Source organism: Homalodisca vitripennis, chromosome 5, assembly GCF_021130785.1.
Source record: "Homalodisca vitripennis isolate AUS2020 chromosome 5, UT_GWSS_2.1, whole genome shotgun sequence".
Classification (NCBI taxonomy): domain Eukaryota; kingdom Metazoa; phylum Arthropoda; class Insecta; order Hemiptera; family Cicadellidae; genus Homalodisca; species Homalodisca vitripennis.
Window position 1 is genome coordinate 167,386,074 of NC_060211.1, and position 15,287 is coordinate 167,401,360.

The 15,287-nt window shown below is 33.2% G+C and overlaps 1 pseudogene; it reads left to right on the plus strand.

The window, feature by feature from the left end:
- Positions 1-3,444: 3,444 nt before the first annotated feature.
- Positions 3,445-14,542, plus strand: LOC124363117 (annotated as a pseudogene).
- The last annotated feature ends 745 nt before the right edge of the window (positions 14,543-15,287 follow it).

Consider the following 15,287-nt stretch of genomic DNA (forward strand, 5'->3'; position numbering starts at 1 on the left):
ACACACAAACTGAATAAAAGGTTCTGTGCAGATCATGTTATTATCTGTCCATCAGTACAGTAAATCTTGATAGAAAGGTCCTGGAGGCTTGGTACATAAGTTCTTCTTGGTCCATGAACCCTATTTATGTTGGATAAAAAAATCAAATTAAAGGTAGTAATATATTTTTACATTGGTCTGAGTAACCATAGTGGCAACGATAAAAACCACAGAATAAACCAATTTTAACACCTTCTCAGCGTCGCTATACTGAGCAAAACCAGCTACTTTTCTTAATGTTGCGCAATTGTTAAATCATTGTTGAACTATTCATTTTACCGCATTATATTATCTTGTAGCCTTGATGATAAAATTTTTCTAGTCCTGACTAAGATAAGAAACCTATTACCTGACGATTAAAAACAAAGTTCAGAAAATCCCCTTTGTTATAAAACTATTAATGCCATAATGTACTGAAGGCATGATTGTTTGTGATGTATAAAAAATCATATTATGCCATAATTAGTAAATGGAAATTTACTACTGGACTTTCTAAAAACTATGGTAGAGTTTAAAAAAATTATACTTTTATTTAGTTTTCAAAACGTTTATTAATTTAAATTAATGTATAAAATATTTTTTATTCAGTCTTAACAAACAAGAATAAAGAAATCCAAATCATTCATCGTATTATTCTCCTCCCGTTTTTTTCCTTGTTGTGGTGTTGTTACCCGGCAGCAGTGGTGGTAGTAGAGCAGACAACGTTGGGACTTAGAGTACACTTGCCGGTGCTAGCATTGAACCTGGAGGCTCCAGGGCAGGTGACGGTGGAGAGAACGTAGGCGGCCACACTGGGGCGGTAGCGGCACACATAGTACTGCTGACAGTTGGTGGTGGAGGGGAACACAGCGTAATGGTCACACACAACATTGTTACAAGTGTTGGCAGCTGAGCAAATGGAGGTGGTGGGGGCCGCAGTGGTGTTGGACGCAGAAGCATTTGAGGCAGCGGCAGTGGGTATACCACACACGGTACCGACAGGACACGACATGGTGATGTTAACCGTGCCCAAACTTACGCTGTAGGTAGTACAGGTGAGGCAGTTGAGGGTGACATTCAGCTGTGCCTGGCAGCACACCAGTCCACCCACCTGTAATCCACCAAGGCACATTAACGATATAAGAACTATCGTCTTTAAAAGTACACCAGTTTATAAAAAAATCAGTCTAGGTTTGTTCAAAATTTGCATTGTAAATAGAAAATTGTAACTGTGTCACCTGTAAACAAGTTAATGGGTTTGATGGAAAAATAACCACCTATTGATACCCAAAATATGTTATTTAGGTATAATATTTTATACCTATATTGCTTTGGGGCGGAGGTCAGGGCCTCGATACTGGGGGCTCAAGGGGTATAGCGGTTGGCCGCCCCCACCCCCCCCCCCCCCCACCCCCCCCCCCCCCCACCCCCCCCCCCCCCCACCCCCCCCCCCCCCCACCCCCCCCCCCCCCCACCCCCCCCCCCCCCAAAATAAATTTCTGGGTTTTAGAACTTTAAAGTTATGAGTATTTAGACCTACCTTTAGAATAAAATACAATGGCCGTTAAGACGAACTTTTGACAAATTTTTCTTGATCAAAGCGGCTCAACAAGGTAGCCTTATAACTCTACATTCGTCGTTTCGAAATATAAATTCACTTGAACCAGTAAGTTGCTCCATGCACGGGAAAGCTTACGAAAAATGTTCGTGAAGGCCGCGGGGAAACAGCGTAGTATTTTGTATATATTCCAAAAAGTGAAGACATGTTCTAAAAACTGTATTTGAAAATGAAAAAACAGTTTATTTCCAAAACCTTTGGGGGGATATACGAGATGAGTGTGGGGCAAAAATAAACACATTGGTTATAAACCTTAGTTGTTTTCTCGTTACAAATAATGATATGCACTGCCAGTCATTAAGAACTTCATGAAAACACTCATTGCTTCCCATAAGTAGTATTTAAAATTATTGCACAATGTTTGAACCAATAGCGTTTTAATCCATTATAACATTTCTTAGAGGAATAAAAATATAACGATCCATGGATCTAAGTTCATTTGAAATTGTGTTGACCTCAGGAATCAAAACTCGTTACTTAGTTTAGTTTAGAAAGCCCACAGCCTTAGTCCTAGGACACACTGAAGATCAAGTATAGATAAGTATCTTAAGCGTGTATATGATTCATGATGCAATAAATTGCGCATTAACTCTACGAGGAAGTAAAAACTTTCCCTTGTCTTTTCGATCTAAATTAAACACGCAATTAGTCCTTAAGTGGTTCTTCTTTAAGGTCTATGAAGGTAACAATTCCTGCATAATGTTTAAGAATAGCCCATAAATTAAGTCGGCCAAGAAGACGACCTTCTTTGAGTACATTTTTAAAACGCAACGATTCAAGTACAAAAGTAAGAGTAAAAAGCAAACTATTGGTTGTGTTTCTTCTTCGTTAGGCTATTTCCTAGGACAACAAGGATGTAAAGTTGAACTGCTGGCTTTTAAGAGTTAATTCCTTCCTTTCCGTTCACTGCCGTGTATTATTGCAAAGACCATTCTTGTCACGGCACTGTAGGGGTCACCAGCCTGATGATCATTGGCCTAGAGAGCGTGCAAACGTCACAAGAGAGTATAACCTAACTTTCCCGCACGGCATATTCCATTGAGCATGACAATTGAGAGAGGTTTTGCCACTGAAATACCATCTTTCACGTAGCAAACAATTTGGGGATTCCGTTTGTATAAATTGGACTTCTGGATTTCCAAGGTCAGATGAGGTCAACAGACTTAACCGGCTGGACTTATCAGATGCTGCGTTTTTTAGTTGAATTTGTAACCGCAGTTACCCACGGCTTCACATGCAATTTTTCAAAACCTTTATTTATGTAATATGATATGTTATATTTAATATTTAGATAATTGCATGGGAAATCATATTACATAAATCAAGCAAATACAGAAGATTTATTAAAACCAATACCCAAATTCAAATATTACTTTCACGAAGCTTACAAAAATGACATTCAAAATGTTCATAGTATAATATTACAGTAATGATTAAATTGTATTTTTTACTCACTACTCCACACAGGACAAATTAATATTAAAATAACATATGTCTTCATTATTATTACAAATTTACTTTTTTGTATTTACTCTTGTAATGTGTCTGACGAAGATAGCCTTGCTATCGAAAGGCCTCACAAAAATAAAAGTATTGGTTTGTGTTCTAAAAGTAGTGATTAAGTAAATAGTAGCCAAGCTCTATCTTCAACATGAATGGTATAATTTTATAATCACAATTTTTAGCTATAAAATTATACAGTTATTAGCGATGTAAAAATATTGTTGAAAATTAGTATACTCGCAGAAGTGTTTTAAGGGTGTAGATTTTGAATGCATAAGTGACCAACACGTGCCTCTGATTTGTAGATGAAGCCGATAGAGTTCACGCCGATGACAGATGACCTCTCCGAGGAGCTGAGGGTGTCCTGTAAGCCAGGTCTGATGCCGATGGCCGGAGTCACCGTCTCCCCCTCCGGCTGTGCAATGCCTGAGGAGTACGAAACTGTACGCCGAGCGACTGCATAACTTTGAAGTCTACGAAGATGACGTCTGGGTCATTTCCTATCCTAAATGTGGTACGTGAAATTTTAAATATTTAGGATTCTTTAGAAGGTGATCTATACAGTGACGTAGCCAGGGCGTACTCAGCTTTTGGAGGGCCCCGGAATTGGGATATTCGGCCAGGCCCGCCACTCTGCCCCCCCCCCCCTCCGCCCCGTTAACTCAATTGACATCTTATTATTTTTTTAATGGATTAAGATTCGATATATGTTGCTAAAAATTGTCCGTAACACACTTGCCATCATTCAGTGAAACAAAAAGATCAGTAACACTACATTTCGAGATCTGCAATCTGATCATCTCTTCTTCAGGTAAATACCTAACCCAACACATAATTACAAACTAGGTTAAAAATAAACAAATCATACCAGAGCGTTGTGACACGCGCCTATGTCAGGAATCACACAACCACCATGTTTGTGTGTCAACTTCACCAACTCTAACAACATCCACTTAGTAAAAAACACTAAACACATCACTAATTATTAAAACTGAACTACAGAATACAGGTCACAATATGTCTGTTTCGTCGACCAACCACCTATCTAAGGTACTTTTGTAAACTCTAAAAATGTATAATAATTAGTCTATTAGTTACCCAACTAACATTATTTCTAGATATTTATGATTGTTAGGAAAATTTTTAAAAGACGTGCTTATTTAAATTATTATTTTTATTCTCAATTGATAATTTGTCTTTTGTATAAACGTTTGAGGGAGTGCCGGTATTCGAGTGGTCTTAAGACGTTGGACTTTGAGTCTGAAATGCGCAGGGTTCGAATTCCTGTCTGTGACCCATTGCACTTCTTATCAGTTACCATCGACCTTGTATTGTATCGACTCTCCCCCTTATTCTGTTTGATAAGATCCTCGCACAGACCAGTGGCGCCCATGAGGACGGGCAGAATAAGGTTTAAAAGGGGGTGGAATTTGTTGTTTGATCGCAGGGAACTATTAATAACTTTTCCGTTTAAATTCACGATATAAATAAACACGATCAATATTGTTAAATCAAAAGTAAGATTATTATTTTAAAATTGATAGTTACAGTTTTTTCAAAATTGTAATGAACTATACTACGAATTTAGTCTATAGTAGCCTTAAAATTATTAGATTGAGCTATCTCGTCCGTCGATAGGATCCCTTCAAAAACATGTGTAGCGGGGCCGGTCCGGGCCCCCTGAGAGCCGGTATGTAGTGCGGGCCTGGGCGTAGTCATAGAAGAGAGTTATTGGGTATACCTCCCGTGGCGAATCCAGAAGAGGACCATGGCCCCCGTCTAGATTAAAAAAAAGTAATCATTACTGTCTGTTAACCATAAGAAATAAAAATTAACTTATCTTAATGAAGAAATCTTGGAGAGTATGAGTGTAAATTACTTTCTAAACATTTAATATTTGTTGCATCTAAATGCATAATCACCGGTTACAGTAAAATATACAGTAGGTAAAGTAAAACCAAGATGGTCCCTCCGAAATTCTGTACTGAATCCGCTCTTGCAACTTCCTCCATGTTGTTACGTACTGAAACACAAAGTATAATCAAAGAAAAAAAAGGTATTGAAATATTAAATCAATGGCGTTAAAAATAAAACATCTCTCTAACTAGATCATTTATACCTGAAAACATTGGGTTTTGCTGGTGCTGACAAAATTGTCTATATGAACGAACTCTCCCCCCTGTCAAAATTCTGACTACGTTACTGGGTCCACATGGAAAGTACAACAGCATTTTGTGATTTGATGTTCATATATTATGCAACGGTAATTTCTTTACTCAGCCCTTCCAAAGATTGGTACAGTAACTGTTTGATGATAGAATAACGTTAATTACCATATATGTTGTGGCAATATTATTTTATTGTCAAGTAATACATTTCCTAAGATTGTTAATAGAGGTGCTTTTCCTCGTTGTAACTTGACAAGTAAATAACAATTGAATAATAATAATTATAATAAAACTGTTAACTAGTACACTGAGGTATATCTTTATTTTAGAGTGCAATTTATGTGGACACTGTTTATTAAAAACCATCACTCAATATCACTGGCGAATTGAGCTCGCTTTATTAACTAAAAAGCATCGATAATGTTCTCATTGACATTTCACACCTTGTGATTCACCGCCACCAAATGAACACAATAAAATTACAGTTTCAATTACCAGGTACAATAAACTAGCATTTTTTCTCAAAACATGAAACGTTTTACGTGCATAAATTGATAATTATGAAGTTTCTAAGCTCTCTATTAAAGTAAACATAATTGTATCCCTGCGATGTATTCAAGGGGATCCAGAGATGTCTTTAATAGTTTTTTTTTAATAAATTATAGTGAGGGTTCATGAAGTTTATCACTATTGTACTATCAATCCTTATTATTGACAGAAGTACAAATTTAACCTTAGCTTAATTTAAAAATTTGTTTATGAATATATCTTTATACCCCCTCACTATTCACATCCTCTAACTTCCACGAATAATGGTTTATCATATTCCAGGAACCACCATGGACGCAGGAGATGGTCTGGCTTATCGGAAACAACTGTGACTTTGATGCTGCCTCTGATAGACTCCTACTGCAACGCTTCCCCTTCCTCGAGTGAGATATATTTAATATTTATTTACTTCATCTGGGTATTAAATAAAATATTTATCCACGAATACAAAGTGTCTCGAGAAAGACTAAATACTAATCATAAAGACAAAAATATGATATGTTAATGCAATATTTCGTTCTAAAATACTCAGTTTTCCGTCTGTAGGTCTGAATCTGTTTGTGAATTCGAAACCCATTAGTAACAAAAGTTTTGAATTACAACGTTATTGCATATAACGGTAGTTAATTTACGAGGGAGGTACTTTTCTGTTTTAAATAATTGTTTTTAATGAAGCAAAACTTTAAAAATAAACTCTTCTATTTGGTTCAATGACAACATTTTATTATTTTAACACACCCAATCATAAATTTGGTCTGATAGATCACGATTTCTACGTTGCACAAATAATAATTCTTCTAAAACAACATCCTACATCCACGTTTTACATATGTTTGGTTTACAAATACCCAACATATGACTAAAATTATAAATATATGTAAACATACAGTAAATATTGCTCTGTAAAATGTGTTGCACTTTAGGTATGTGCTGGAGTGATTCCTAAAACATTTATCCTATACAAAATGGCGGTCGTTTAAGATTCAAAATTGATCTTTTTAAACAGCCACCATTAGTAATTTTGTAAGCTTTATGCATTTGAAGTGTGATTTGCGGTATTGTGTTCTAATAATAAATATCTTAATATTTTAACGACACTCCCCTCAAAGTAATAATAGGAAGTGATGGTTATTAGAATAAAAAAGTAGTTGAGATAGTCGTATAACATCGTGCATGGTTTGTAAATTCTATCTGCTAAGGTTTAAAAAATATTAATGTGCTCCAGACATTTTATAGACACTAACCACAGTATTCGTATGATAATAAATTATATCACAGTGCATTAACAATTACGACATTTCTTAAAGTGTTAGTTACATTTTCCAAAACTCTTGTATTATATATACATAACATTGAAAAACATAACCCTTCAATTCCAAATCCTTGGTGCACTACAGAATGCATTTGACTGTGAACTAAATCCATAATTACTACAGATTACTTCCGCGAGTATAACTGCCTATGAGTATAGTATAGGCCTACACATGAGGAAAACCGCTACTTTTAAATTACATTGATTCGACTTGTTAATTTCTATTCAAGGGCGACTTGACTGCTTCATTACGGCCATTGCTAATCGAGGTTATAGTATTTGTTACGGTACCTAACTTATTGTGTTGTTATGTTATGAGTTTATATGTGTGATTTTGAAGAAAACTAACTACACCGAAAAAATAATTGTGACGACAATTAAGTTGGATTCGCATTCATATAAAAATTTCACTCTCCCTGAACCACTTCTTTTCAAACCATCGATCTCGGGCCAATGTTGGAATCAAATTACTCTGGTGGGAATTATAGGTGTTAACACTTAAGTTACAGTTCTCCGTAAAAATAAGTTCTCAACAACATGAGGCTACTGTGAAGAATAATGTATTATATATTTATACTGTGAATATAGATATTTTACGTAACAACAACAGACCTAAACACATGTTTTAATAATCAAATTTGAATAGTATTAAAAGATAACTAATTGTACCCCTGCAAAGATTGCGGGCAAAGGGTTTTCGGAGAGAATTAAGACAGAAAGAATTTCAGAGATTTCCGATCGGTACTTTCCAGATCTCAGATCACGTTCCAGATCGTCCAACTTTTCCCACGTCAGATTCCCTGGCTATCGGTGTGGGGTACCATGGTGCCTTCGGCACCACCCCCTCCTCCCCTTCACCCCAAAAAAAAATATTCCTCGAGATAGTACCAAAATTCAAGCTCAGATCACGTGAGCGCTCGTATAGATTAGCTTTTACTTTGGTACTACTAGTAACATATTTTTGATAACCTAACCTAAACTTACTTATATCGCATGATAACAAGTAGTAGATAGGGACAGAATGGCCTCCGTACAATATTAGGACACATTAAATATCAATTATTACACTTCAACATTTTTACAGTTATTTAAAATGAATCCGGGTTTAAATTAAAATGGACATTTATTAATTAGAAATACACTTCTGGACAAAACTATTGGACACCCCCTTATTTCTTAAGATTTGGATAGTAAATCACTGTCAATATTCAAAGCTTATGTTAATAATTTGAGTTAGATATGTGAAATATGAATAAGTGGTTTAAAAAAATATAGATCATAGGAAATAACGTATATTATTCTGTCATGGAGTAAGAGAGGTTAGAAAATCAAAATTAAGCACACATCTTAAAAAAAAACTAAAAAGTAGTAAAGCTCGCATTAGAACAAGGATAATTGAAGGGCTGTTTTCTCAGTATCTTGTATTTACCCTCTCGCACTTATGATGGACTGCATACGTCTTCCCATTCCTTCGATGAGATGTTGAAGCGATGTTTAGGGACGTTGTTCCATTCTTCTGTTACGGCGGCTTCCAGTTGAGCCATGGTGCTAGGTGTTGGCTGTCGGGTGCGAACACGCCTTTTCAGCTCGTCCCAAACACGTTCTAGTGGCCAAGGACATTTCTGGCTAATGCCTGTAGATCAGAACTTAAGTAACGGCCAGATTTCTCAAAGTACTAGTCTCAAAAACTGATCATCCCTTCGGTTTGTGGCTCTGGGACGGCCTTTCCCACGCCACCTATAAGCAGAATCAGTGTCACATTTGAGAGACTGCCCTACAAAAGGTGGTGTGATGTACGTACACCTACCCGCCTGGCGACTGCACTATAAGAAAGTCTAGCTTCCACCAAAGCCCTCACTCTGATCGACTCGGATGCGGTTAAAAACCGAAGAATACTAGAAACCATAATAACAGAAAAACTAATCACTCCACACGACAGTTGAATACAAATTATTGAGAAAGCTTCCTTTCCGAGGTCGAAAATAGAGATTAGATAAGCTGGACAAAGGTGTAATTTGATAAGGGTAACATTCCCCAATGACTTGGTTTTGGTTTTATCTGGGTTGAATGTTATTTCCTTATCTCTTATATGTCTTATCTGTTGTTCTTGGAAGCTAAAAATAAACAACTAAAAGTAAACCAATACTAAATTTTCGTTTATATTGTTTTATTTGCTAAAATATAAAGGCTTGCGTTAATTTTGACCAGGAATTTATAGCTATTTTGTGGTTTTAATAAGTGATCGTTTTTGCAGGGCTGTCAGTATAATACCACAACCACAGATGGACGAGAGAGCACAGTTCCTCGACGAACATGTCCTCTTCGCTGATACAATAGACTTCGTAGAGGAACAGACTTCGCCGAGATTTATCAAAAGTCACTTACCAGTAGCTCTCCTGCCAAAACAGATTTGGACAAAAAAAGCCAAAAGTAAGTCCAAACCTCCTCAGATGAATTACTGCTAGATATGATGCTTCTTTACTTAATGTTCTGTGTGATATAAATTCTCAATAATGTGTAAATGCATTCTGAGTTCATTCAGTTTATTTCTTTAAATACTAGTAGCTAGGGATTAACGAGCTTTGAAGATTGAATGTGCATTCTTTTTTTATGACCAAACAAAACATTATGTTTTATTCGTTTTGGCAGTGGAGGTGTTAAAGGAAAAATAACTCTAGAAGAAGAGTATGGATGTCTTTTTTTTAACAATTATAATCATCTAAAAAAAAACTTTCTTGTTCCTGTTTTGGGTTGATTTTACTTTCTCTACCGACACTGCAAAGTATATAAGGAAGTAAGAATTGTTTCAAAAGGAAAAAAAACAAAAACAAACAATTTTTAAGTGGTGTGAATACATTTTAGGGTCTACTCTACCAAAAATTTTAAAAATATTTGGTGTTTCTGTGTATGTAAAATAAACCTGTAAGCTAACCATTAAACCAATGTTGGTAAAATTTGTATATTTATAATCTTCTAATATAGTAGACTAGATATTTTTCATATAACATATTTTTAAGTTTCTTTAATAAGTTACTATGACTCTCGTGAAACAATCAATGCTTTTTTAAAAAATTTCCACACAACTTTTAACTGAAATGCTATAAACTGAATCACATTAAAACTATTGTTAAATAAATTTGTTATGATAAATTCATTTTATTTTGAATAAAAATAACATTGGAATTGTAATTAGAGTTTACACACTTATTTTAATTTTATAGTATTAAATAATTAAGTTATAATTTATCAATACACCAAGGAATTTTTATATATTTTCTATTTTTAAGATTTTTAAACCCAGTAAATTATTACTTCTGCTCTCAAAAAAATTATAGATTTATTTTAAAAATTAGGGTTTAAAAATCCTATAATCGATTTTATTTGATCTAGATGTTTAATAGATGACATAAACTACTTTCTTAATAATAATTTATTATAATTTGGAAACATTTCAATTTTTGAAATTTATATAAGAGTAATTGAGACCATGTGGGGAAACTAATCATACAACCAGCTTACATTTACAGTCCAAAATGTTAATCACTTTATAATACTCAACAACCTATCAATAAAATACTCAAAATGATCATAATTAACTAATAACATATATTACATATCAATTTGTAGATCATATACGTGACCAGAAATCCCATGGATGCTGCCATTTCATACTACCATCACCATCGACTCTGGAATGGATACGTTGGTTCCTATGAAACATTCATGGAGGGATTCTTGCAAGACAAACGTTAGTACACTTAAAACGTAATATGTTTAAACATAGTATAAAAATGCCAATTTTTCTAAACCTAAACAGACAATTAGCTTTAATTAACAGACTAAAAAAATGATAAAGTAGCCTTGTGAATACATATACCTATTCAATCTATTTACAAAATTATGACTATTTTCAATATAATTATTGAGATTAATTTATTAATACCAATAAGAGGAAAATTTCTTTTTGTTTGTATTCGTCACCTTTCCTCAAAACCTTAGACTTGTTGCTGATTTTACATTTTATATATTTCTTTAAATTTCAAACATTTGTTTGTATTATTTGATATGCTTAAAGTAAAGAAATTATTAATTAATTGTTATTTGTAGAATAAGTATTTTTGATAAGTAACAAAACTTTTTAAGTAGTGCTTATACTTCTTGCTACTAAATAAGTAGTAAGAAAAGTACAAATTATACTAATATTTCTTTTTTAATTAATAATTTAAACTAAAAATTAGAATGATACACAGATTTATTAAATTTAAGATTGCTTAAGTCCAATATATAATTGTATACTCAAAATTAAAGAAAATACTTAAATTAATAAATAACATTACATTAATAAATGAGATTTCTTTACAATTAATTAATTCTTGTCAAATGTTTTAGTTGTATTATACTTGTTACATGTTTTGTATTGTTTGATCTACTTTACAATTTTTAGTTGATTTACGACTAAAAAAAACAATTAATTCATCTTTGATGAAGTCTTGATAAAGAAGTTAGTAACAAAACACTTTAAAAAAAGTTTGTACAAATAAATATTATTAGTTATGATAAAATAGATGTTTAAATATTCTTTTCTGCTGTACAATTTTCAGTGCAAGTAATAAAAGAAAAAAATACTTGCTTTGTAATACAAAAAAAACAGGGTCTGAAATCCATTGCAAATAATAATAATTCTTCATTTTCTCATAATATATACACATTATATAATTATAGAAAATACATAATTAATATATTCAAAATACAGTGCCTATGGAAACTTTAAATTTCTGTTTACATTATTACTGCTGGTTTTGATAAAATTTATGAATACACACAAAGTTATCAGTTAGGGAGGCTGCCTTGTTTTCTCAGTAAATACATTTTAACACAAAATTTTTATTTTTGGTTTCAGTGGTGTACAGCCCTTTCTGGGAGCATGTGTTGGAATACAAAAATATGGAGAATCAAGAACACGTAATGATAACCTCATTTGAGGAGATGAAAGCGGTAAGTACCATAGAGAATTTCAAGCTCATAGGAATACACAGAGAAAAAATAAAGTAAAAGAACATGTAAGTATATATGGTTGTAGGGAATATACAGAATCTACTTTATTTTTAATTTGTGTTGTATGTTTAAGCTTACATGAATGTACTTTGTTTACTTAATAAAGTTTTTATAAAAAAAATAACGTTAATTTGTGCCATTAGCAGCATACAGCAACAATGCGATTGCATTATGCATATTTGTGGGAATTCTGTAATAAAAATGAAAATAATCTGAATGTATTACAATTAAATAATATAATACTTGCAGTATATTAGCAAGGGGCATACATTTGATCTTTTAAACTTCATGAAATCAAGTTTGCCTGATTTAAAAATTCAAAGCATCTTTCAATATTTAATCTAAAAAACGTACTTGAATTTTTTTATTATGTCAAGAAGATTTTTTTATCAGTGAATTTTTTTCAAAAATTGTTGAAACCATTTATGATTAAATTGTATGTAATATGAATATGATGACGATCTGTACAGTATTTTTATTGAGAACTGAAATAAGTTTACTTATTAATATTACACGTTCTTGTTATGTGTTTTAACCCTCTGGGCCAGGGGTTCTTCAGTTAAGCACCATATTCAGCTGCACCAACAACTGGGCATCCAAAAGGTTAAAAAAATAATAAATAAATAATTATATGAGAAGTTTATATTAATACACCTCCAAGTAACTTCATTCAAAACATCACAAAATTACGCTTTGAAGATTAAAATCTCCTCTTTGTCAGGTCAGAAGACATTTAGTACATACACATGTACTTAATACCATGTGCAGCACTGGACTCCACTAAAAAAGAGAGAAAAAGAGAAAAAAAAGAAAATAAACATACCCGAAAATTGCTTGAAGTCGAAACAGGAGAGATATGAACCCAGGCGTTGTCACTGCACAAAATGCAAGTCACCAGCACAAGAAGTCAAGAGCACAAAACACGTACACGTCACACTAGCGCAGACGAAAGTGTCTTTTTTTTTAAATGAAAGAATGTATCAAAATTAGTGGTCTAGAGCAGTGTAAATTACATTCTGTTTATGAGTAATATCATGAATACATATTTTAGATTGGAGAAACAAGAATCTGCATTGTCTTTTTGAAAATGGCATAGTTTATTTATGTAATCTAATAGGGTACATAATCATAACACTTTACATAGATACTCTATTCAGTCATACTTTATTTATTGCTTTATTTTTTTTCTTCATAATAACTAAAGGAAGGTAGGAGTATGTCAGATTAAGTGTTGCGTAACACACTTCACGCTAAGATTAGAATGTGGAAGATCTCATGGAGAAGCATGCAACTATCATCAAAATTGATCTCGACAATGTAGAAGTGAGGTTTCATGCAAAATCTTGAGCCTATAAGCTTTATTTGTTCTTGAGATATTCTGTAGAAAGTTAGACAGAAGAGACATTTTGCCAGCCCCAAGTGACAGGCTTCTCTAATGCTCAGCTAATAATAAAAATTGATTAAATTAATTTATTTTACAGTGATTAATAGATAAGGCTGGAATATAACAGACTCACACACCATTGCATGCAATAGAGTTCATGTTGCTCCTAATATGACAAATTAATAATCATTGCATCACTTTGTGTACCACTTTGGTGTTCACACAATAGCAGTTTGAAAATAGGAAAATCCATTTTGTATTCTTGCAAAATTAACGGAGGTAATTAATTTTTGTCGCCATACTAAAATATTTTATATTATGCAAAAGTTCGGCTTTGAACATTGTTGTTTTTAATATGACCAAATAAAAAGTATAGAAATCCGTGGTCATTATGAAAAATGTGAACTCAAGCAGTTGAGCCATAAATAACAGCAATTAACTTATATATTGTTTTTTGGGCCTTCCAATTTCCTAAATCCTAATAAAAAATACCTCTAGTGGATAGTATAAATAAATTTACATCACCAGATATACAAATCTGAATTTGATTGCAGGATCTGAAAGGAGTCATCCTGCGAACGGCAGATTTCATGGGGAAGAAGCTCAGCGATGAACAGGTAGAGGAACTGGTCTTCCACCTGAGCTTCGCCAACATGAAGAACAACCCAGCCATCAACGGAGAGGACTTCATCAAGGAAGTGAAGGAGAAACATGACATGCCGGAAGATGATCCGGAGTTGTCTTTCATTCGCAAAGGTCAAGTTGGAGGATGGAAGAAGGAAATGCCACACCACTTCGTGGAGAAGTTCAAGCTTTGGACGAAAGAGAAGCTCAGGGGCAGCACTTTCACCGAGGATGATTTTTACTAATCATAAAACAAGAATGACGTTCATTAAAAATCAAATGTCCACTTATTATAAGCAATATTCCTACTACATTTATTTGTCTTATTATTTTATTCTATGAACTGTTTACATAATGTTTCGTACATTTATCTTATTTATTATTATATAATGACTTCACTTTTAGTTATAGTTATGTAGAGAATGGTTTATTCAGTTTTTACACAGAACTTTTATAAATACATTTTTGTGTCGTATTATGGTCATACAGGGTAGTGGCAATAGATATAACATTATAAGAACAAAGAAACTGTGTAATGAAAGATGTAAATGTTTGTACTTATAGAACTGTAAATGTTAGTACAATAAGTGATAAAAAAGGCTTCACCTCCAGAGCCTGTGTTTACTATTTAAGTATTGTAATGTAATTCGAGTACTGAGCTTTATTTGAAGAAATATTCTGCCAATACAGCAGCAATTGTGTGAACATTAAGATTTAATGTTTAAAACAGCACCAAATTATATTAATTTAAAAAGTATAAATTACTGTGAGATATAACATTAATCAACTTTAATTGTTCACAATTGCATTTAGCCTGAAATTAAAAATTGAGAAAATATTTTTACTTGCAACAAAAACGTAGCTGCTGCACAAAATTAAAGACATGAAATTAAACCTATACTGGCTAATAAGTGCAATATTCTAAAATTTCACACTTATGATTTATGATATAAAGACTACGTTTAAAAACAATAATTAAAGCTGAATACTGTTTGTTTGTACCACAAAATACTCATAATATTCAATGAAAATTATTAAAATAAGTTGATAAATCAA